The sequence below is a fragment of the Ambystoma mexicanum genome, chromosome 6q (assembly GCF_040938575.1).
Source record: "Ambystoma mexicanum isolate Mex_15411 chromosome 6q, UKY_AmexF1_1, whole genome shotgun sequence".
Classification (NCBI taxonomy): Eukaryota; Metazoa; Chordata; class Amphibia; order Caudata; family Ambystomatidae; genus Ambystoma; species Ambystoma mexicanum.
Genome location: NC_090937.1, coordinates 1,283,506,774 through 1,283,532,585, shown reverse-complemented (window position 1 = coordinate 1,283,532,585; position 25,812 = coordinate 1,283,506,774).

Here is a 25,812-nt window from a genome sequence, read left to right as displayed (position 1 = left end):
CTGATAAAATTTCCAAGTAATGAGCTATACGCACAAAAAGAGTAAAAACAATCACAATTTTCAAAAACAAATCCCTGTCCAAAAGAAAAGGAAGAGAGGCATCAGAGACAACTAATACTGGAACTCAGCAAAGAAAACATTGTGCCTTAACCAAAAAGACAGACTTAGGAAAAACGCCCTTTCAAAATCCTTTAATGTTGCACGCCTTAAAAGACTTTCACTAAACAAATGAAAAGAAAATTGGAAACTGATGCCGAACTCTCAGATGCCCAAATTCTAGACACAGTCTTGGAAATTCCATCAGCACCAAAGCAAAGGAAAACGGTTTCATAGCCTGGATGGCTATGAAACAAAAATATCACCAGCTGGGAAAAGCAGTCTGCGCTGGATTAGGAATTACCATTAAAAAGAAGGTGGTCGAGGCCTATGGAATCTTAGCACTCTTAACTACTTGGCGTCATCCAAAAATGAATCTTACGTGTGGGACAGAAACGAACTTAGCAATCATAAACCTATATTGGAATCCCCAAAGAGTGAACAACTCTGACTTCTGTGATATAGTAACTGACATAATCGACAAGTTCATAACTGAACTAGGGACCAACCACTTTCTCATCTGTGGTGATTTAAATGCTAAGTGTGAAAAATCTGTAAGAAATACCACAATCACAGCGGCCGTTGAAAGAACCTTATGGACGTAAGAAACTTCCATGACATCGCAGTATTTCGAGGACACCAGCCATCCATTCCAACTTGGGAACGTGCAGATTCAACAGCAACTTTAGATATATTTTCGTGGCTCACGCTTTACTACCATACATCGACTATTTGAAGTCCACAGAACTAAAGAAAGCGATCATAATCTTTTAGCTATGTCATGGAAAACTCTTACCGTCCAAAAAGAACTCTATAAAGCAAATATAGAGTCTACTACAAATCAGTCCCTCCTAAAACTAACCGTGGCCGACATAAGAGATCTAACAAACAAATACAATCAAGATTCACGGATCAATACTAACACTTCAGTCATACCGAATTATTTGCCTCTCCTTCTAATTTATAGAACAAAACATGGGAAAGCAAAAAACAAAGAACAGAACCCACCAGTACAACAAAATGCTAGTACAAAAAAGAAGTGAATTAAGAAAACTTAGGCGAACTTGCAGATTCTCTGACCCGGAAAATCAAAAAAATATCTTGGAGGCAATAAGGAGATACAAATCTTGGATAAAGCAGCATAAAGAAATAACGTATCAAAACGATGTAGAACAAATGCTAAAAGTACTAACTACAAAAAGTTTGAGACTTTTGGGCTCTAATAAAGAAAAAAGAATTGCATACGGACAACCAGTTGATAAACTCGGTACCAGAAACTGAGTGGACAAAAAAAAAATTTGAAACAATTTGCTCCTTTGGTATTCTCAACAAACAGGTTTATACTTCCCGAAGACACAACCTGGGTGGACCTAACATACACTGAGGACATCCTATCAATGATTACCAAACTCAAATCATCTAGAGCCCCTGGCCCAGATGGGTTAACCAATATAGATCTTAAACAGCATCCGACGGAATGGTCCATCCTTATGATTAAAATCTTCGAGCAATGTCAAACTACAAAACAAATTCGAAAAACATGGACCAAAGCAGTAGTGGTCCCAATTTTTAAAAAAGGAAACGCATACGGTCCGGCTAATTATCGCCCAATCGCTTTAATAGACATCATGGGCAAAATTTTTGCCACTCTCCTTTCGGAGAGATTTCAAAAATGGGCAAAAACATCACCCTGTTCAGATACACTGCAAACGGGCTTTTTGAAGAACGCCAGCACCAGTGTAAACATCACGATTTTGAACATTTTAAAAGATATCAAGATGGGTGCGCCGAGAGTATTTCTGGCGTTTGTAGATTTGTCACAAGCGTTTGACAAAATTAGCCAACAAAAATTATGGAACAAGCTAATCGATTGGAAGTGCCCAATGGAAATTCTTGAGCCGGTGATTGCACTTCACACTGATACCAAAATTCGGGTCCGACTGAGCCAGCAGGGCCGATTATAAACAGATCAAATCGGAACGTGGAGTGAAACAAGGCTGCCCACTTGCCCCAGCTCTTTATCTCCTTCTTGGGAGACTTCCAACATACTGAATCATTAGTCAGATCATTCCCACCGTAAATTGGTAACAAACCAATATCAAGAATCCTCTACGCTGATGAGCTGATCCTTATGGATCAAACGCAAATTGGCCTCCAGCGCCAATTAGCCGACTTGGCCAACTATACAAGAGACAACGATCTTGAGATCAACACATCAAAAATTTCGATTGTGGAAAAAAATCATACTAAAGCCCTGGAAAAATACCATTGGGTCCCTTCATAAAAAAGATTGAGGTAGTGCCTACTATCAAGTATCTGGGAATAATGGTGGACGCGACACGAACAGAGAAGTCGACGCAACAGGCACTGTGGAACAAAATAAAAACATTGACTACTCAAACTAGGCTAGTCGATAAGGAATATGGAAAATTCTCTCTTTCACCAGCAATTCAATTCTATAAATCGAAAGTCGTGTCTTCTTTGACTTATGGAATGAACGCAGCATTAAACATCCAAGCAATTATTTGGCCAAAGCTTGAGAGCTATTTTTGGAAATCCGTCCTGGGGCTCCCTAAATCAACTTCTATAGCAGCCATAAGGTGTGAATTAGGCCTTTTATCCTTGGCTGCATCAGTCGAGCAAAGCCAAATGCAGTTGCTCAGGAAAATCATAATGCCAGAGAGTCTTCCTATATACAAGATAATTCACTCGGAACTCCAGCAAGGCCGATGCAAAGCACTCAATATCTGGGAACTGAACCTGAAGATGAACCTGAAAGAACTGGCTTGTACCAAAGATGATTTGGTCTATAATCCTGAAAGAGTAAAAACAAAAATTGGCCTTCAAGACTGGATTAAAACTTGTGAAATTGCAACAGCAAACAGATTACTGGGGCATTTACCTCCAACAACGAATAAATTGAAGCTTCCACTGACTTCAATTGCTTAAAATTCCCAAGTAAGGAATCTCAAAAATTCTTTATGAGAACCCGGTTAAACCTGATACCAACACAAGAAATCTGTGCGATCTGATCCTTGGCAACTTCGAACATCTGCAGATTATGTGACGACGACTCAATGGTGGAATCAGTGAGACACCTGCTGCTGAACTGTCAAAAAACTGTCCATCTCCGTGAAGCCTTTTTACTCCCGCTTTTTGGAGAAGCCACACTCAGGGATGAGGAGATGTGGTGGGGCCGCTTAATAGCAGGAGAAAAATCAATATGGGCAATAGCAGCAGTCGACAGCTGCAATGAAAATGACTACAGCTACGCAAATGAGTGATCAAAGGATCTAGATTTAATGGGTCGAACATACTTCCACCTAAATAGTCACGACCTCCATCATTTTCTTCTTTTTATTTTTTTTCTTTCCACAAGACGACATAGGTACGGTCGAATTTATCGGATTTTGCACAAATGAAAAACCTTGTAAAAATCTTTTTTATGATTATTAACAAGTAAATAAAAAAACATTTAAAAAGTTGCAGTTCGTGATAGGAAGTCATTGAAACACATTGGCTACTGGCTTGTCCATCTTTCTCAGTCTGCCATCCACTGCAAGAATCTTTTCGTCTTTTTCTGAGGACCTCCACCAAGAAGGATGTCCCCTTCGTCCAACGTGGGACCCTGAATGCTGTGTTGAACATCCACAGCAGCAGCCGACGAGGCCATGCCAAGATGGCCGCCGAGCTTTCCTTCTTTGTTGTGCACCATCCTCGGTGCTTGGAGGCACTTCCTCATTCCCTGCCTTCTGATTGGCCCCTGCCCTCATCAAATGCAGAGACCCGGCCAACCCGTGAGGCGAAGCCAGGTCTGCACATTTAAGGGCAGCGCTTAAGGGCTTCGTCCTGTCTCTTCCTGTCCTTTCCATGGACTTGCCTGCAGCCTACCCTCCTGGTCATCCAGCACTCATTGCAACACCTAAACGAAGGCTCACTGCGCAGAGGTAAAATGTGCACGAACCTACCCTTTCCCCTCCTTGTTCCATGTCTACATCTCTATAATATCCCCTCTGGTCTATCTCCCCCTCCTCCATCTACCACTTGTATCATTCCGAAAAACCCAGCACCAAAGTGAATTTGACTATGCAGCATCACTTGTGCTGCACCAACGTGACTCTTTCACCGCCCTCCACCTCTTGACTCTTTGCTACCGAATCCTCTCCTCCTGCCAATGGACCCGACCCTCAGTGCCCCAACAAACATTCTCGATATTGGCACATGTTTTTGCACGCCTTTCAACCTTCTTTGAACCTATCATCAACAGTCTCTAATTCCACTTCGGCGGAATCTTGGAACTCAACACTGTTAAATACTGTAGGAAGTTGTTTAAGCACTTTTTATTATTCTATGCCGCACATCTGCCCTTCATGACATTGGTGGGAATTACACATATTTCATGCATGTTTCACCCGTTCCTCTAATCAGACGCACTGCAAAGGTTTTGTCCATTATCTATGCATGATTCCACCATTTGCATTCACTGTTTTGACTTACCGTGAACTGCTACTTGTGTGTGACATTTGTCAGCTATAACTCGTGCCATGTAGACTTCTTCTGATCCATCTGCATCTTATCCCCCCCACTGCCCATCTTTTGCCTTACTCCCACTCCCCGCTGGTCGTCTTGCCACCCCTTCTCATTTCACCCATGTAAGTGTGTCAGCTGTCCGCCATTGCCGAGACTTGGTCCACGCTACTGCCTGGCAATGCCAAACATATGTCTACGGCATGCACCTGCCACCCCACCACACGTGACCATCCGCCCTCTGTTCCGTGTAGACTCTACTCACGCTTTCTTGGGGTGCTTGCCTCCTTTGTTCTCTGTGCTGGGTACCACAAACCCACCCTCTACTTCTACCCACTCTACTTACTTCCTACTCTCACTTGCCTGCATCTCCCACTCCTCTGGGGACCTGGACACTCTCTCGAGGCCTTTCCCTCCTAGCACTTACTCCTATCATCTGTTCCTTGACTTGATAGTAGCTTGTCCCTCTCCCCCCTTGTTCTCCATCCACCCTCCCCTGCTTTTTAAATTCATCTCTGACAAATTTGCTCAGCAGCGTGCCCTGTTCTTCTCCTCTCCACCTCATATCCCACCGTGCCCCCCCTCCCAGCCCTCCTTTTATACCTCCTGCACTACATCAATTGTCGTCAGACATAGTAATGTTACTGCTTGCTTGGTTTATCCCTCTTTTCCATTACCTCTTTTTCTTGCACTTGCACTATCAGAAATGTTGACAGGCCTATTACGATAGCTATTTTTCACATTCTGTATTGCTTCAAATTGCTTTAACTGAATGTACTGTATTTTCCTATGTTCCCTCCCTCCTTGAAGCGCTTTGAAACACTGTGTATAGGCGCTATATAAATAAACAATCATATCTTCTTTGCACCCGACCTCCTATTCCACAATATTTATTTATTTGGAGTAATATTCAGTCAGATTAGTTTTGAAAGTTGATCTTGGTACTACAATTTCGGGTTTAGGTTTTGGTTTAATACTGGCCTTTTGATGTAGTTCTGCCCTTATTGGTCTACTCAGTATCCAGTGCGTTGTTAGCAAGTAATTCTTGTTCTCAATCTTCTGTAACAGTTGTGCACTACCCTGCACGTTGAAATATACCTGGTCATAGGTTTATTCGAAGGCACTTCAATTCTAAATAATCAGTCCTACACTCCTAATTGGCTGTCCCCCTTGCCAAGCCACAATATTTTACTTTTTCGACCATAGCTACTGCTCCATCTCTTAGGTAGTGAACAGCTTCATTTTGCACTCATGATGGCACTTGCTGGACAGAGGTTTATATACTTTTCCGTTGCTCCAAATTGCCTACTTGGAAAGAACTCCAAGAAGTAAAAGCAATATTAACAGGGTATCTTTTTTATTTTTTTATTAATTATTTTAGTTGAATATACAACTTTTCAAATTATTTCTTTTTTTTCCCTTTATACAAAAAACAAACATGATGCACAAGATAACAATATACAACCTTACATCAAAAGAAACCAAGGGACACACACTGACATAAAGCTGTAAGAGATAAGAAAAGAAAATTCAAAATAATACACAAAGAAATTTTCTCAGCACATAAATAAAAAGATCACCAATATCCTTGATGTGATCTGGTGCATTCCTAAAAAGTATACACTTAAGTAAAACGAGTACATTACGTCCAACCTATGGGTAGCGATATAACACGATATATTACTGCATAAAAGTGATAAACTATCAGGCATTTTTAGAGTGAGATGGCCAGTTCTTAACTGTTCCCGAGTGCATTCATTGGTAGCACAATGTCAAGAAATTGAACTATCGCTATTTGTATAGTGACTCGCGGATTTGCAATTAAAAGATGCCATAATTGATCTCCATCCACATGTCGCTGTACAACTAGCTTTTTGTCAAAACATCAAACATTAACAGGGTATCACAATTTGCTGTGATGCCTGGCGGCCTCACTGCCCTGCAGTACAAGTAGTGGGTCCAGCTCAATACAACATGACATCAGAAAGCAGTGCCTGTTGTCAGACGGACTTCCAAGCTGCACCCTGCCTATGTCCCAAACAATGTTTGCTCATCAGCACCGAGTTCTCAAGGCAGGAACGGGTGGCACAGTGTATTGGGGCACTTGGCCACTGCATGTTTAACCTGCTGGTAGATGCACTGGACAGTGTGAGGAATAGGATTATGCACTTCAGAAGTACAAGGATGCATAGAAGCTAAAATGCCCACTCATCCCTCGCAGTGCTCAAAACCAAGAGCCAACACAACCATAAAGGTGAAACGGGCACAGTGAAGAGATCTACCTACTTTGCCTTTTGAGGAAATGTGGGCCATGGGAAGGCTATGCTCTGAAGATGGGTATGAATGGGATTTAGTAGTGACCCAAACAGCAAAGCTAACATTCCAAGTAAAATGTAGGGTGCAAACAGGGCACTGCTTGGCTAAATCAGACACTTAGTACTATATTTAACTGAATATTGCTTCTGTGTGTTTTATAACAAAAGTTTTGGAAAAATTCTATATAATTGAATTGCTTTCTTAGCACGTTGTAAATTGATGCAATCTTTTTTTTTTAACACTGATGTTATTTTTGCTGATGTAACAATGAATTAACTTTTCTTCTTTGTATGTTTTTACGTTTTTCTATATGTATGTTGAATTTACATTTTTTCTGTAGTGAGATTTCACAGAGAATCCCTAACACAATAAAAACTACAAAATAACTATATGACCTCCGGCAGAAGCTAGAGGCAATATCTCTGCCAAATATTGTAGGGACTGACAGTGCTTGCCAGTGTTCTCAGAAATGGTGCCATCACTGGCAAGGCACAAAGTGTTGAGAGGATGAACCAATGCCAAACGGGAACAGGATAAACCGGAAATCAAAACTGTAAATAGCAATTCCCTGAGGCGCTCAGAATAACTATTCAAATACATTTTCCATACCAGACTGAACTTGCAGTAGGTCCACTCACAACATTGTTCTACCATTTGTACTGGCCTCCGAGGAAAATGGTGAGGTTATGGCTGCATGGCATAGGTGCAGGTTGGAGCTGTAATGTCTGGATGCGTACTTACGACATATACTCAACTGTCGAGCAGTGGCTTTATGGATAGATGGCGCTGGTGGCATGTTGGGTTGAATTCTCATTTCTGTGCCAATTCCCCTTCAACCTTGGAGACCCCCAGCTCTTTTGATGGACTTTAAGAGACTTTTCATTTTGATCCTGAGTGAGTGAGACCTTTTTCTCACACTCGTATTTTGATCTGATTTGGATTCTGCTTTTCCTTTGTTTTGGAGTACGACAAACTCAATAGGCATCCACTTTTTGTGAAATTGACTTTACTTAGCATTTTCCTATGTAGGTCCAGCATACCCCTTCGTATGTGGAATGCTGAGGCGTTACTTATTAGCCCCTTTTCCTACTTACTCATGTAACAATTTTTTATGTTACCCTCACTACTTTAAATGGCTGGTGGCAGTGGTTTAAATTTTCCTACCATTGTGCATTTCCACTGCAGACTGAATCCTCAGCTGCAGTACCATGGGTGACCATTGTGTCGAAATGGGCCCGGTCTTCTTTTTTCTCTATTTCTTGTTTGCAAGGTCTTTCTTGGGTTTTACTCTGTGTGCCAAACCAGGTTTAAGCCTTTTGTTAGGTTTGCCTTTGGCGGGCTTCAGTACTGAAACCTGCCTCTGGCTCCAGTGTGTCTGGCAGGGCAGGAAGTGAGGGAGGTGCCCCAAACTCCATGTCCTTAGTCTCCAGGGCAACCTGAATGCACCCAGTCCTGATTGGCTGGCTGGCCGTCCTTGCAGGACAGCCACACTGCTGTGTGAGTGACAGCTAAATTGTGCATGAATGGGAGAAACCTGCATATAAGGCAAGGCTTCTTGGACTGAAGACAGAGTCGACCACTGGAAGAAACATCCAAAGGAATCATGAAGAGAAGCTTGCTGCATCCTCCTCGACCGTTGAAATGCTCGGTGAAGCACCTCTGCTATGCTGATGCTCCGAATCCTAATCGACCAGAGAAGCCCCGGAAAGGACTTCTTCACTTGAGTTAGTGGGACCAACTAACCCCGAGACGAACTTTGCTGGATGACCTTCCCCAACTGGCTGTACTTCTTTGCTGCTGCTGGAACAGAGTGCCAGGGATCGAGAAATCCATAGTCTAGTCCAACGTCTGTAAGCCGGCCAAAAGCTGCAGGAGTCTGAGAACCCTACCAAAGCAGGACAACCCAAGCTCGAGTCACCTCACCAGAGTGCTGGATTCAATGAGTGATGGAAGCCCAACCGGTGTCCAAGATCCGCAGAGGTGCTGTGTACCGCGCGCTGAAACCGCGAAGTGCCGTTGAATTGAAAAGAGCCCGTACCCGACGCTGACCTCCGAAATGCTGTGCAGGAGTCCTCCAGACATCCGCCCTCTTGTCCCCACGACTGAGGCCCGGGAACACAGGATCTGCAACAATGCAACCAGGAAAGAAGCTAGCTGGATCCTCTTCTTCTAACCTAAGGTACATTTCTGACCAAGGGGTACTTATCTCTTTGTATGTAGCTTGCTTTTCTCAGTTGAGACTTGCAGTAGCTGCTTTGTAGAGTTGATCTCAACTCTAACTTTCACAAGTGTAACAGCTTGCAGTCCAACAGTGAGTTTCTACAACAAACTAACGTTGTGCAAGACTTTCTGCCATCTAAGAAGTGCCTAAACTCCATAGATTTTGTTCCAAATTGACTTTGGTTGCCCTGGCTCTCTGTCGACTCTTCTAATCCATTGGCTTTCATTCTTACTGTCCCTTAAAGGTGATACATTGGTTTTGAACTAATATTGGTGGGAAAGGTTTTTATCTAGACTTCATTGGGAGATTTAAAAGTGCCCACAGGCTCTGAGAACCTGTTAACTTTTTTCAATTCCTTAACTTTTCCGTTTTGCCAACCTCAGAAGAACTAAAGTGTTATATAAATGCCAATACTGTCCAGGTCAGTGAAGTCACCTCAGGGTGTAGGAAGTGTGTATGAAGCATCTCAGTAGCTACATTGCACATTGGCCTTTTTAAAGAATGTTTATTTAAAAACGGACCGTTAAATAATTATTTTACTAGAAAACCTTGTGTCTTATTTGGATACTTGTATTTGTGGATTTCGATGCTACATTTATGCAGCTCACATTTACCTCCTTTGAGAAGTTTGGCTGCTCAATCACTCTACCAACTTGTGTAGTATAGACCTATAGCAATAGGTGGGCTACCTAATACCAAGAAGACTGGTGTCGTCTCCCACAGGGTTATGCATTCATTTTTTGCCTAACAAAAACCTCACATTTTGAATAGTTCAAGAATGATTCAGAAGATTTGGAAAAGATGTAATTGAGAGGATTGTGTTTGACCTTAAGTGGAACAAGGTTGTGCGAGGGGTTCTGGATAAGATTTCCTAGAACTTTATTACCAACTTCTAAACTTCTTGAAGGCTTTTTGAACCTTCACTGCTGGCTAATCCACAAAGCAGTGGTGATGACTTTTGCTGCTTCCTTGCACTTTCCCCTACTACTCTAGGATACTATGGTACTATAGTACAGAGCATTACTTTCAATGGAGAAAAATAAAGGCAGATAGAGACAGCAAATTATTTAGTGCAAGTGGAGACAGCAAATTAAAAGGTAATGCATTGGGTTCATGGGGGGCAGCAAACTAGACTTTCAATGGAATCAGAAAAATTGATGCAAAGACAGCAGATTTAAATGCACTGAGCACATGTAAAAAATGTGTCATGTTATAAGTGAAATCACCATCTGTGTAGTTTTGCATTGAAAAACTAGCCCAGATTAATCCATTAACAAGTCCATATTAAATAACATTGAACCCTGATTAATAAGTGTTCCCTTCTAACAGATGGAAGATTTGGTTTGTTTTTCGGTGAAAATTTGAACGTGCATGCAAAATGAATGGGCTGTTCTTTCCATTCAGAAGGGCATTGTGTGCAGCAGGAAGCAAAACGGATACAAGTTTTATAGAAGCTGGGTGGAGAGAGGGAGATGTCAGAATTCTAGAAGAGGGATAGGGTAACAGAAAACATCAGGAAAGGGGTATGAACTAGCTTGAGTGACAGAGGTCAGGCATAAATGTAGGAGGCAGAAAGGGTGTGGGTTCTTCTGCTATTGGCTCTCCGGAGAAGAGGGAGAGAGCAGCAGATAGCGAGAGCCGAGTTGTCCAGGCCTTAGATGCAGCTAGGGCCTTGAGCTGACCTTTGGGAACGCAAAAGCACTGCAGAGTTGGCAACACTCCTTTGCTGATAACCCACAGCAGAGAGGGGCATTTAGTGATAAAGCACATAGCCTTCCCAGTTTAGGGTATCTGTAAAGTGAGGAGAGTGCAGAGAGTCAGATAGACAGAAATGTATCATTAGTTTCAAATTAATTATTGTATTTTTTTTCCTTCTCACATCGTAATTGAGAACACTGGTTTAACAGAAAAAAATGAAGTGGTTTGCGCTATCTATATTTGTGTCTTTTCTCTTAGAAAGTATGCTTTGTAATTGCATCGTTGTAAGTGATTTCAATCTGGCACACATCCAAGTCAACGCCTAGCATGTAATGCACAACTGAAATCCTTATTTATTTTTGTCTCAAAGTTCTTCATTCTGAACGATATACCACTCATATCACGCCCCTCTCCTGGAACTCCTCCTGCCCCCGGTCACACTGAACCAGGAATCAGGCTGGTTTGCAAAGTTAAAATATTTATGTATTTACAATTGAATCACACTATGTTTTAATGGGTATACAATAATAACCAATGGGGTGATGCAACACTGAATAATCTCTTTAATACACAAGGAGTAATAGCAAAACAATTCAGCACAGAAAACATACTTGTTTGTGTGTTCAGATCCGAGAGCACTGTGGTTAAAGGTTCCCCCTGCACACCCCTCAACCCCAAATAGGTGATGTAAAGAGATAGGAGGAGAGCAGGTATTCAGGAATGGCAGAATTCAACAAAAAATCAATCCCACTTTCACCCAGCAAACAAGAAAAAAACGGAATTGACTGTCAAGCTGTCAGAATGGCTTTTAAAGCTATCTTATAATGGACTGGGCAAAAACACTAAATATGGTCAAAATTGCTGAAATTACTGTAAATTGTTATAGGAGCTGCATTGGATAGTTAAACACAAGCAATGATGTAATATCAAGAAACAATTTGAAATCTTAAAATTCAAGTTGAGAGCAATCAAACGCTGTTTTACACGTGTCAGAATTTCCCAAATACGAGATTTGCGGCAAACTTTTCATTGCGTGATAATTGTGATAATGCGAGGACCATATGGATTTGGGATGGGGTTTTAGATGTGATTTAAAGCTGTGGATGTTCGCTACAAGCAGAAGTTGAAATTGTGTTTCTAGCACAAAAACTAAGGGAGTTGTGGACATTTTATTGGTGGTCCTTTTTTAGAGATAGGCGCAAGAAGGGAAAACAGGAATGCACTTTTAAAATGACAAAATGATTTCTTACACTAGAGGAGGACTATGACCAAAATGAATACCATACAGGAACACAGCCACTTGATCAGGATGACTGCCTGCAGGACTCGCCTTCTTCAGATGAGAAAATATCAGCACAAAGATAGTTTTAGCAATACTAGTACAGGAGGAATATAGGAGGGATTGGATAGAGAGCTCAGACAATTCAAAAATACTCCTAACAATACAGATTCTGAATACTAGATAGGATGGGTTTAAGATAGGGAGTAACTAAGCAAGGTACATATGCTAGTGAAACAGTTCTATCTATAGATACTCACTAGATATGTTTTTAAATGTAACCGTCAGAATTCTGGTCCGTCAAGATTCTGATCAGGAAATGGGCTCTGGTTCTAGGCCAGACACCTTGGCACATCGGATTGGATCTGCAATCAGCAAGGCGCTCTGGTCACGTCACAGCACAGGACTGGACTGGATATGCAATGGCTCTGGTCACAGCATGGCACAGGAATTGATTGGATCTGCTCTTCTTGGTTCTGATGATAATTATTTCAGCAGGCAAGCAGTACAGCGCAGCCCGGCTGTATTTTGATGCTTCCCCTTAGGTTTGCGGGGTTCTGGTTCTGGAATCTGAGGCCTAGCTGAAAATGGTTCAGCTATGCAATGGGTTTCTGCTTTGCCAAGTTTCTGGAGTCTGGAGCACGGAAGATGGAAAGTTCTGCAACAGGGAGCTCCGCCAGGATCAGGATAGTGAGTGAGTCTGTCTTTTTGAGTGGTGAGCGGTCTCTATTTATGTTTAGCCTAAACTCGCCCCTTTAACAGCCGATTGGGTCAGAGTCTCTTCTCTGCCTTGATAAGAGGAGAGAAACAGTGTGTCACCTTTATGATGTGGTTTTATGAGGTTGAGAATCCACCCCTAGCCCCTTGAACACATGATCTACTTTTGACACCATACATATTTGCACATGTGCAACCTCTATAAGAATCACATATACAGATTACATATTTTATATAGCAGCTATCCCTCCGAACCCCGTAGATGTGGAATCTTGTCTCTGCTTTACACAGAATGTTGCCCTTTTCATCAGGAACACAATGTCCAATTTATAAACAAATTTCTACAAGTGTGTACGTTTAACATTTGCATACGGGTATAAAGTTTAATACTTCTAGCAGAAATACATTTTGTGTAAAATCACATTGTCTGCCGTTTCTTTCCAGAACATGTCACAAGATTTTTCCGCCTCTTGAAACGTGCAGCCAAAATTTAGATTCACAGATCTGTTACTTTTACATTTTTCACAATTTTAACTGGCAAATTTTAAGTCTTTTAAAAAAGTGTTCTTTGTGAAGGTTCAGCCACAGATGGTTGTTTGGGTCTGCCTCTTTCTATCTCCCTGCAGTTCAGGAGCAGTCTCCTCCCTGTTTGCTCTTGACAGAGGCCATTTACGACTGTCTTCACACCTCACATTTCCTGAGCAGTAACTGTTCATTGTTCCCTTTTGCCTCTGTAGACCAGTTTCTTTCCAAACCCTATAATCGCTTAGGTGTGATTTCCTGCTGGAGGAAAAGGCCTCTGTGAGGAAACCTGTTATTCCAGTTTGGTTAGCTTTAGCCAGGCTTGATTTAATTGGTAATTCGGTTGCATTTTTCCTTAGTTTAAAACAAACTTGTGGTTTCAAAATAGCCACTAGAATTCCCATTCAAGATTTTAAACCATGGGATCAAACAATTACAACATAGGTTACTCTCGGAAACAGGCCTCTTAGATGGTAAACATTTGATTTCAGTTTATGTTTAACGTTTAATCAGGCAAGCTACTTGACAGCTGTCATCCCTGCAGCCCACTGCATCCACAGTCAGGCCACTTTTGCTGTGGAAATCCCTTTATGCTTTCAGCTTTTCAGGACATTGCAAGTTCACAACGATTTCATAAACTAAGTGAATTGTAGCACTCAGCAAGAATTTTGGATGTTTGAGGGTGTTTTGTACCAGCATTCTGCAGTTTCAGCAACAAAGAAAAAGGGATTTAAAGCAAGATTTTGGGGTTTCATTAATAAAACACTGCTTTTTCCTTCTGTACTCCATTTTCACTTGTTGTGGAGCCCATTGACATTTCAGGAGTGAGATTTCTGTTCCACCACTGACAACATGTGCGGCAGATAGGGCAACCATCTTTTTGTGCTTTGCAAAGCGCAATTTTTAGAGGTGTTAGTGCGCACAAGGGTTTTGCGCCATTTTGCGATTGCTGGCACCATCATAACACAGTTCTGCAGCATAGCAGAGCAAAAAGTGGGTTAAAACATCCCACAGAGCCCCCCTTCATGATTTGAGTTTGACCGCCCGTCAAGGGGAAGTCAGGAGATTGGGATGTTCTTTCTTTTTTTGGGCCAGGTGGAGAAATTCAGCTGCTTCTCCCATCAGTGCTGGATCGACATGCTCTCCCCGCCGGTTCCGGATGGGAGTATAGAGCGACACTCCGGTCTCCTTGGGTCTTTCCTCCCAGTCCCCGAGTGGTCCTCCTTAGTAATTAGAAATTCCTGGTTCCAATGCTATGAGACATAACAGAGCAGGGTTATGGAAATTACCCCACTACTCATGTAGTGGGGCACATGCATACAATGAAATACAATATACAATATTCCCCACCTGTATTTACTAATGGTCTTCTAGGTATCCAGAATGTCCCCCTCTGGGTTTCTGGTTGGCTCCTCCATTTGCCGTAGAGTATGCCTGGGATGGCAACTCTTCAGCTGGTTGATGTGGACCCATTTGTCTTCCCCTTCTGCCAAACTGCCCTTGGGGATGCAGATTTTGTAGGCGACTGGTGAGATTCTGTCTACAATTTCAAAAGGACCCCACCATGTTGGGAGGAAATTGCGCTGTTTGGCTTGGTTCCTTTGGAAATTGTACAAGTAGACCCGGTCACCTACTTGGTATTCTTTTTTAGTTAATGTTAGTAGGATACACCCAAACTGAGCCACCAAAGTCTAGTCTACTCCGAAAATAATTGCCCTTGGTCAATGTGAAGCAGTCAGCAAAGTTTTTATTTTTTCATTGCCCCTTTAGTTGTTTACATGCATTTCGGCCTCTCAAGGGCCTTTCTCAAAACAGAACTTATTTTTGGGCAAATTAAATCATTTTCATGTTCTACCAATCATTTTACAAATATGATTAGAGCATATAATTGGATTAGTAAGAAAATTTGAAAATAAACATGGAATAAAAGGAAAGAAAAGATCAGGTATTGTATTCACCATTAACGTTGTAAAAAAAAGGATTTTTGTACATTCACCAAAATAAAAGTAGTACATATAACAGAATAAAACAACAAAAAGAAGAAAAAGAAAAGAGAAAGAAAACAGAAAGACTGAATAAAGACTTTTTAGTATGCGCTTACATGATCCCACCATAATTCCCTAAAGTATACTCATATTTTCCGCAGTTTAGTATTGCTTTTAGTCTAAGACACATTTGCCTATAATTCTAATTGCATTTCCTTCCTGAGTAAAACGATCAAAATGAAATATGTCCACCAGTATTGCCACTGTTCAGTTTGTGATCCCCATAATCCTGAATGATTGCCGCTTTGTAAGAAACATCTGATAGAGTTTACTTGTGCAACGGTTATATAAAATAAATCTGCTTACCGAATTGCGGTCTGATGAATCGCGGGTTAATCACTGTAAAAAGTGAAAGCAATATACTTAAGGATGCGTATTCCTTTTTCTTTGTGTACATGTAGATTATGTCCAAACTATTGCCTCTGCATGTGTTTGAATAGATCGATTTGTGTTTTGCGGAGTACCCACACAATGTTAAATGGATATGAGTTTTGCAATTTAATCTAAACGTGTCCACACAGATGCTACGTCTGTTACGGAAACACGGTTGCACGAACACAAGATTCGTGAAGGACCCTCGCGAGTCTCAGTATTGCTTCAGACAATAGTTGTCAAAGCGCGTTATCACAGGAAGGCATGCAGACGGAAAGGTACGCACCCCTGCCCTCTTACCTGTTTAAGCGCTGCGAACCTGATTACTCGTGTCAGCATCAGTGTAGTGAAAGGCACTAGGTGCGCACCCTGTGCTGTATATCTGTTACTATGACAACGCAGGTTGTCCCTCATTGATGTCCACTCTGGCCGCCATGTTGGAGCGGATAGAAGTGGTGCAAGTGCAGTGTAAATTGCCACATCAATATCCCTGTATGTCACTAACAGTAATTAATGATGTTGTAAATTTCCTGTACATTTGTTGATTTATTCGGCATTAATATAAACCATCGAATATCACAGCTGTTTACTTATTTTAAACAAGTGTATTCCTAATTGCTTTTGGGAAATACAACCTTGTTGTCGCATATATTACCAGGTCATGAATAATGCCGTAAATTATAAGTTAGTAGATTTTGTACTAGATGATGCATACTCGGACTGATCTATAAATATAGCACGAACTGTTTATTGAAACAGTGAATCATGAAACAAAGATAAGGATGATTACTGAAAAATCACATTACCACTCACTCAGTTGACTTCCTGTGGATTTGCTATGATTCTTCGTCTTCTTTGTTTGCTCCACCTATACATTGACACATTACACGTACAGAATATAGATTCCACACATTATGTACATGTACAATAATATGATTTGCTTTATTTGTGATCCCACAATTGTTAGTATAGAACTTTGTTTTAGCAAGATGACCAACTAATTCACATTATGCCCACTTTCAGAGAAAATGAATCATCTCATTGTCCTGATTCAAACCAAATTCAATTGATCTGAATTTACAAATAGTTAATAATAATAATAATAATAATAATAATAATAATAATAATTATAATAATAATAATAGTTCTTGCTCCCATCTGTCTCAATTTCTTCTCCAGGTGTCCTCTTCTGTCCAATTTCACCTTCTGTAGACCGATGAATTTCAATTTCTTCTTATCATCCATCTGATGTTCCAATTGACAGTGCTGGGCCAATGGCAAGGTTGGATCCTGGCTCCCCACTGTTGCAAAATGTTCTCAAATGTGTGTTCTCACTTCTCATATTGTACTTCCAATATATTTTAGTTTGCATACACATCACGGCATATACTACAAATTTTGAACAGCAGTTGATAGTATCTTTTATCTCCATTCGAGTTTCTCTTTCATCTGTGAAACTCATTGTTGCTTTGTGGGCGTAGCTGCACATGGTACATGTTCCACATTTTCTAAAACCCAATGTTCTCACTTGTAACCAGTTTCTCGTGGGTTCCTTGTTTGGTTCTGGCAGTAGCGAAGGACACAAGGCCATCTTAATTGTTTTTGCTTTACCAAATGTCATCCGGGGTTTGTCCCCAATGTGATTTGAAAGATGAGGGTCCAATTTTAGGAGGTGCCAATTTTTGTTTAGCACTTTCCTCAACTTAGTGTTTATGACTATAAGTTGGTATGAAGTTTATCTCATTCTGATCCTTTTCTTTGGGGTGAGATCTGGGTACCAAAGTTTGTTCCCAAGACATTTTAGAGGCCTTTTGTCAGGCTGCTTTAATACATGCTTAGGAATAGCTCCCTTGTTGAAATCGATCTTGCAGTAGATTGCATTCCATTTCAAAATCAATAGAGCAATTGCAATTTCGCAGAGCGACCCACCTTTGCTGCCACCTCGGAGTGCCCCACTTCAGCTAACCTAACTCTACCTCCCAGTGCGGCCTCCAGACCGCTTACCTATCAGCTCTCTGGTCCTTGCTGTCCTTCCCACCTTCCAATTCCGTGCACCCTCTAGCTACCTTCCCTCCACTGCTACCTGCTCTCCTAACCACCTCTTTATCCCTCTCCTTCCTCTCGCCCCCCCCTCGGTTATGCATTTGGCCATATCTCCTCCCCACGGTCCTCTTTCCCCTTCCCTCCACCCTCCTCGCCCTCTCCACCTCCACCTCCTCTGTCCTCTCCTACTCTACTTCTCCCTCCTCCATGTCGATTCCCCTCTTTAATCCCCCCACTCTTCCTTTACTACGCCTACCCTCTCTCACCGCCCTAACCTTCTCTACCCCCCCCCACTGTCCAACCCTCCTCTCTCATCAACATTGCTCTCTGGAACACTAGATCCCTCTGCAATAAGACCGCAGCAGTTCTTGACATGTTCCTCCGTCTCAACCTTCATTTCCTCAGCCTTACTGAAACCTGGATTCCTCCTCACAACACTACAGTCCCTGCTTCCCTAGCCACCTCTTCATCCTCCTTCTCTTATATCTCTCGTGCTACTGGTCGTGGCGGAGGTATTGGACTCTTCAACCCCAAATACCTTTCATCTCCCTCCTCTCCATCCATTCCTTCTTTCCCCTCTTTCGAGTTTCTTTACAAATCCTTCTCCTCTCCTCACTCCATCCCATCTCCTTTCTAATCATACATCATCCACCTGGCCCTCTCTCTACCTTCTATGATGCCCTCTATCACCTCCTTTCTCTCATCTCTCCCTCTCCTCTTACTGTTCTCAGGGACTTTAACCTTCACTTCCATTCTCCCCCTCACTCTACTCCCCTTTCATCCATCCCCGACTCCTACCAGATCTTCCTTCCTCTCCTACTCACTCCACTGGCTCCACTCTTGACCTCATATTGAACTCTTCCTACCCCTCTTCTACTGTCTATACACTTCCTCTCTATATCTCTGATCATGCTTTACTCTCCTTCTCCCTTACCCCCTTCCCCTTCCTTCTTCTCCTAAGCCTTCCCCTTCTATTTTCTCGCGTTGTGGCCTTTGTAACTTTGATCCCTCCCTCTTTCTTGAATCTTGCTCTTCTCTTCCCCTCTCTCTATGACTTCTCTTCACTATCGGCCAATGATGCACTTTCTACTCTCTCCTCTTCTATCTCCACTCTTGATCTACTCAACCCCCTTTCCTTCTTCCATCCAACCCGGAAACCCTCTCAACCTTGACTCTCCCCTCAACTCCTCTCCATGCTGTGTCTTGAGACACTCTGGCTCAAATCTCCTTCACTTTCCAGCTAACCCTCCTACTTCTTTCATCACTCACTCTATGTCTCCTACCTCTCCTTGGCAAAACGCTCCTACTACTCCAACCTAGTTCATTCCCAAGCCTCCCACCCCGCCGCATCTTCCAAACTCATCTTCTCCCTCCCCCAACCCCTGATCTCTCAACCTCCTCCACCCTTTCTCCCTCTGACTTTGCAAACTTCTTCTCCTCCAAGATTCTTGCCCTTCGGCAAAAAATTGATTCCTCTTCATTCTCCCCCCTCTCCCTTCTCCCTCCTCACCCTCTACGTGCATGACTATTGTCCCCAGTCTCCCTTTCTGACGTTTCTATCCTCCTCTCAAAAGCCCACCCCTCGCCTGCTCCATCTGACCCTGTCCCCTCACTAAGATCTACTCTCTTCTTATCCCCTACCTAACCTCCTTCTTGAACACCTGCCTTTCCTCGGCCACCTTCCCCTCTGCTTTCAAGCATGCCACTATCATTCAGATTCTGAAGAAACCTTCTGCTGATCCCCTGCTCACCTCTAACTTCCATCCTATCTCACTTCTCCCATTCCTCTGTAAACTTCTTGAGCAACACGCCTACTCGCAGCTCTCAACCTTTGTCAGTAATCTCTCTCTCCTTCCCCCTTCTCAATCTGGCTTTTGCTCCAGACACTCTCCTGAAACAGCCCTCACTTACATCCTTAAGTCCCTCCTCTCTGCCCGACACTCTACGCAATCCTGTCCTTATTCTTATTGATCTCTCTGCTGCCGTTGAAACTGTTGATCACCCCCTTCTTCTCAACACTCTCTTCTCCTTTGGTTTCAAAGGTTCTGTACTCAACTGGCTATCCTCTTACCTCTCCTCCCGCTCTCTTACTGTTACCTGGGGAGGACGCTCCTCTCCCAACCTCCCTCTCGAATACGGAGTACCCCAAGGCTCGGTGCTTTCCTATTCTCACTCTACACCTCCATTCTTGCCTCTGTTACCGCCTCATTTGGCATTTCTCACCATTTCTATGCCGACGACACGTAGCTCTTTCTTTCCTTCTCTTCCTTCTCTCCTGATCTAAACCTTAAACTTAACTCCTGTCTTACGGCTATTAAAAACTGGATGTCTTTCCCTTAACTCTGACAAAACTGAAGTAGTTTTCTTCCCTTCCAATTCCCTTGCCCCTCCCTCTCCTCCTCCTTTCATTCATTTTCCTCTCTCTAATCTTACTTTCTCCCCCCACGCTCACAACTTAGGCTTTCACTTCGACTCTTCTGTCACCTTTTCCCACCATATCTCACTCCTCTCGTGCCTGTCCTGTCGCTACCACCTCTATAATATTCTAAAAGTCTGCCCCTCCCTTACTTTCCATGCCACTAAACTTGTAATCTCCTCCCTTATCTTCTCTCGCCTCTTTTACTGCTCCTCCTTACTCTTTGGTCTACCTACTTCACATCTCACCCCCCTCAAATCTATCTACCACTCTGCCATCCATATCCTCTGTCTCCTCTCCCCCTGAGACTCCATCTCTGCTTCTCTATCCTCCATTGGCTGGCTTCCCTTTCACTCACAACTTAAATTTAATTCTCTGCCTAGTCTTCAAATCTCTCCATGATCTTGCTCCACCGTATCTCTCTTCCCTTCTCCCTACACTCCCTCTCGCTCCCTTTGTTCCGCTAACCACTTCCTCCTCACTGTTCCTCCCTCCCCGTGTGCCTCCTCATGTTTCTGCTCCTTCCAACTCCTGGCCCCCCTCCACAGGAACTCGTTACCTCTCTCAATCTGCTCTATTCCTACCTTTTCCTCGTTCCGCACGTCCCTTAAATCTCTCCTTCTCCATTCCCCGCATGATACCCCCTTCCTCTTCTAGCTTCCCCCACTCCCACCCTTTCCCTCTTCCCCCCTTAAGCCTCTCCCTCCATTTCCCCCATCCCATCCTCACCCCTTCCTTTCCCTCCTCCTTCTCCTACCCTTCCTTCCTCTTCCTCCTAGCTCTAGTCAATTTCTCTCCCCCCTTCCCTCTGACTAATTGCTCTACATACTGTTTTGTTGACTGATTCAAAATTGTTATTTACTTCTATTGTTACTGTTATGTTAAATGTATCCTGTTAAATGTGCAGCGCTTTGGTGTAAAGCGCTATATAAACCTAATAAATACAATACAATAAAATTTGGGGCTTGGAGACATTCCGCCCATTTAGTGAACAAGCATGTTATGGTCAACATGTACTTGTGCCCCCTAGAGGAGCGAATCACGGGCCTGATAAAATGGACTTGTAAAATCTGACCAAGGCAGTGACATCCCCCAATTTTGGAGGGGAGCACGGTGTGCGAGTGATGTTGGCTGAAATTGTGCACACACAAGACACCCCTTCAAGTATTGGTCGAGGTCCTGCCCCATGTGTGGCCAGTATGCAACCTCTCGCAAGATTTCTAATGTCGTATGAAACTCCCGATGACCGGCTGTGGCCGCGTCATGGGTGTGAATTAGCATCAGGCTTCAGAATGAGGTAGGGACCACCCACTGGTAATGGCCAGCTATGGATCTCCTCACCAACAAACCATCTTGGATTCGGAAAATTTTTGGATATTTCATCAACACTCTGAGGTCCTCTTTCCCTATGTAATCGGTATCCGTCAGAGGAAAGTTCTCAGGGTCTTCAATGTGTTGATAAAACTTACCAATTATTGGATCCCTTTTTTGAACCGTAATCAAATCAGCATCTGGGATCTCCTTACTCCATTGTGCAGTTGAGAGTTCATTGTGAGCATTTGTCTGGGACCTAGTGATAGCAGTGACCTGGATTTCCCCCAACAGGGACTCGATCTCAAGTAGATCCCCTTGGATGGCTCTGGGTTTTGGCCAGCTGATCAGCTAAATCATTTCCAGTTTTGTCTGGTCTCTCTACCTTAGAATGACCCTTGATCTTTTTCCAGTAGATGGTCATCCCATTTGAGGTGACCAGATCATCAATGTTTTGTATTAATTTGCCATGTTTCAATGGTTTGTCATTAGCACATAGCATGCCTCTGGTTTTCCGGTTAACCAGGTGCTCCACGAACCCGTTCCGTACATAATCTGAATCTGTGATTATGACCAGTTCGTGGAGTTGGTGTTGGACAGCAGTGAGGATGGCTTGATGCACAGCCATCAACTCTGCCACTTGACTACTTCGGAGACTGATTTTGTACCCAGCGGTGGGTTCTGGGGCATCATTCACCCATGCATTCCCTACGCCGGACACAAGTTCTTTTTCCCTGTTGTTGTCAACATGCTAAGAGCACCCATCCACATAGACAGTGGGCAGTCCCTCACATTGGTCTTCTTCATAGACTTTGTGTGGGGAATTAAGGTATGCCTCCATGTTTTCCTTGATTTTAAGACTTTCCTCCTACAGACAGTTTTCTCTGGCACAATCATGCAAGTCAGCCAGCCTTGCGCGTGGGGCCTCTTCTTGTTTTGGCCATATCGGACCTCCACAGGAAAGCCTTGCATTGACAGAATCCAGGAAGTAATTTGGGAATTACTCACATCTCCGGCCCAGATTCTGTCACTTTGAAGATATTGAAAAGGTTGTTGTGGAGTCTCCACTATGATGTGTTACCCTGGATAAACGGGCAGTAATTCTTCAATGCCCACACCATTGCCAGGAGTGCCTTCTCACAATCGTTGAATTTTTCCTCCACAGAGGATAAAGCCTTACTCGCATAGGAGATTACTTTATTGACCTTGTCATGCTTTTGATATAATACTGCAGTCAAGCATGTATTTGAAAACCCTGTCTCCAAGAAGAACTCCTTGTTATTGATAGGGTAAGCTAGGCAAGGGACTTCTGAGAGGCTTCTTTGAGTTGTCTTACTGCCTCGGCTTGTTCTGGACCCCACTCCCACTTGAGCCCCCTTCAAAAGATGGATCAGGGGTCTTGTGATCTCAGTGTAGTCCTCAATGAACTTTCTCACCCAGGTCGGGCATGGCCTTATGTAGAAAGATGTTAAATTCATTGCCGGAGTTGATGTATCTGAAAGGAGTCTGGGTCCACGTGTACCGCTGCCCCCTGAAGGTAAAGACTAGCTTGTACTAGTCCTCCCTACTGACAGGTACAGTCCAGTACCCATTGGTCAGGTCAATGGCAGTAAATACCTCTGACCTCTGGATCTGGGCCAGCAATTGTCAATGTAGGAAAGAGGCCATCGGGAAGCATGGACCCGTTTTTTGAGCTCCCTTAGGTCAGCACAGAGTCTCCACTGGCAGTTTGGTTTCAAAATCCCCAGCACCAGATTATTGAAGGTGCTGCGGACTGGACGAATTATCCCACGGGACACAAGGTTCTTAATTATTTCAGTAAGGGACTCCATTGATGGAAGAGGCAAGCGATATTGCTTCACAAACACTGGAGTCATGCCAGGGTCCGTGGGAATTGTTGTGCGGATGTCGGTGCGAACACAGTCATATGAGTCCACCGCAAAGAGATCTTGAAAATGTAAGAAAACTTGTTTCAATTTTTGCTTTTGCTCCAGAGTGTCTCAGGCATCAGCTAGGTTGACTCTCTCTTCAACCATCTGCCTGAAGCCTGGAAAGACTTCCGGTTTTGCCATCTCAGCGGCCTCATCCAGCTGGGTGGAGAAGTCCCTGGTCAGGGTATTGACTTGGTAACATAAAAGGCCCCGAGGGGAGATAGGGTTGGGCTCGGTTCAGAAAGGGTACTGAGCCACAGGCATAACATGTAAACAAGAGGATGTACCCTTCCTAGTGTACGAAGCTCAAGGCTATAATACTTTAATCTATGGACAGGAGTATACTCCTGTACCAATAGTGTATAGGTTGGTCTATTAAGTGGTAGATCCAAACCTGAGAAAAAAGGTATATTAACCTCTCACTGAGCTAAGTCAAACCAGAGGGTAGCAAACAAGGGTTTTATTTGCTAATCGTACAGGTAAATATCCAGTACATAAAGCTTAAAAGAAGGTGTTGAAAAATGCAACATAGATGAACAAAAGGTAAAGACAACATATAATACCAACAATAAATACTCCGAAAAAGGGAGAGAAGTGCAGTATTTACAACAAAGTGAACATAAAATGCTGTACTAACAATATACAGATCAATCTTGAGCAAAGGTTTTTATCTTTCGTTTTTTGCATAACAGTGTACCAATTCATGTGAACACACAGGTCCTTTGTGAATAAATCCCAAGGAAAAAAAGTGAAAGGCGAGGGAGGCTATACCATAGCCCAATTGTCATAAGGGTATCCTTGTTAAAGGAAAGTCTCTTAGTCAGGTATTGCTTTACAACAGTATGTGTTTCCAGGGTCCTATGGAGAATAAGATATCTTGATAGCCAACGTGGCAGAGACTGAATGAACAGAGTCTGATTCAGGCGGGAACAAATGCATGTGGCTGTTCCCGGATCGACACGTTTCGGCGGAAGTGCATTAAGGTAGCGTCCGCCTTCTTCAGGGCTCCGTAGGGGCGACCCTGCAATGTGGATAGAGTGCTACAGTGAGTGATTTATAAGCATGCCAATAGTCATTTGGCATACGTGACAATATGTCTGTTTTCTCAAGCACCGAAGCGGCAGCTTACCTGCCGGTGCTGAAATCCCAAAGTCTCGGTCTTCACTCACCAAAGGGCAAAAGGGCTAGGCAAAGAAAGTACTCAATTGGGTCCTACTGGAAGGTGGGCAGGCCCAGGGCAGTAGTCATAGTGCTGAGCGTTGTTCTGCGCAAGAGACAAAAGTGGGGGTAGAAAAAATATACTGAGGATGTTGTATGGACCTCACTACTGGCTTCAGTGGCTTGCAGGCAAATACCGATGCAGGGTGCAGTGAATACATAAAACAGGTACCTGCAAGAACGCAAGTGAAAGTTCACTGGATGGTTAAAGAGCTGGGATGGGTGCGCAGAAAATCTTCATCAGCATCAGGCGAGATGTCTGCAAACAGTCCTAGGTGGATCCCTGGACAGAGAAAGAAAAGAACAGCACAGGGTGAGGTGGGGAACCAAAGTTGACTGGTCCATAAATATTAGGCGTATGGATTTCATTACGCTGTCCATGTGTAGGACATAAGAGCAAGGTGCGGGATAAAGTCATTTGCACATACACAAATAGTTACCAGCAGTGGACGTTAGTTCCGTTCGTTTCGTGGTGTACAAAAAGGGAGAGGTAGTTTTATCCCTCCCTCAGGTGTCCTTATTGTGCTTATAGGTCAACCCCTTGTGGCCGTGTGTACAGGGTATAAAGAATAGCTAGCTCATCTGTGGTCAGGCCAAATACCGCACCCGACGTGTGTTAATAGGTGGGCAGACATGCTACAACCTCTAAGCGTTAGCTTACCTAGCACAGCGGCTTCTACAGTCCAGTCGCGCGCGGAGAGGAACGCTGTCTGGCTGGACAGGGACCGCGAGTACGCGTTGCAAGTGAAGGCGCGGGTGCTGTATGCCGTTGTGGAAGAAAAACGGCGACCATGGCAACCGCGCGTGCGCGGGGCCCGAAGCTCCATGACGCTAACCAATCCCCTGCAGAAAGATCACCTCATCCCTCCTGAAGTCACAGGTCACATCTTCCTTACCATAAGGGCAGGAAGAGCACACCACGAAATTCCCCCCATGCCGGGTGAAGATCCTGTCTGGTGTTGTGTCATCGTCACTATCACTGTCCAAATAGTCCTTGGGGATTGGTCCTAACATTTCCTTACATATATCTATGGAAGAATGTCTGTCATCAACTGCCATTCCAATAATGGTGCCTGCAGCCAGAGTGATACTCTTTAGGT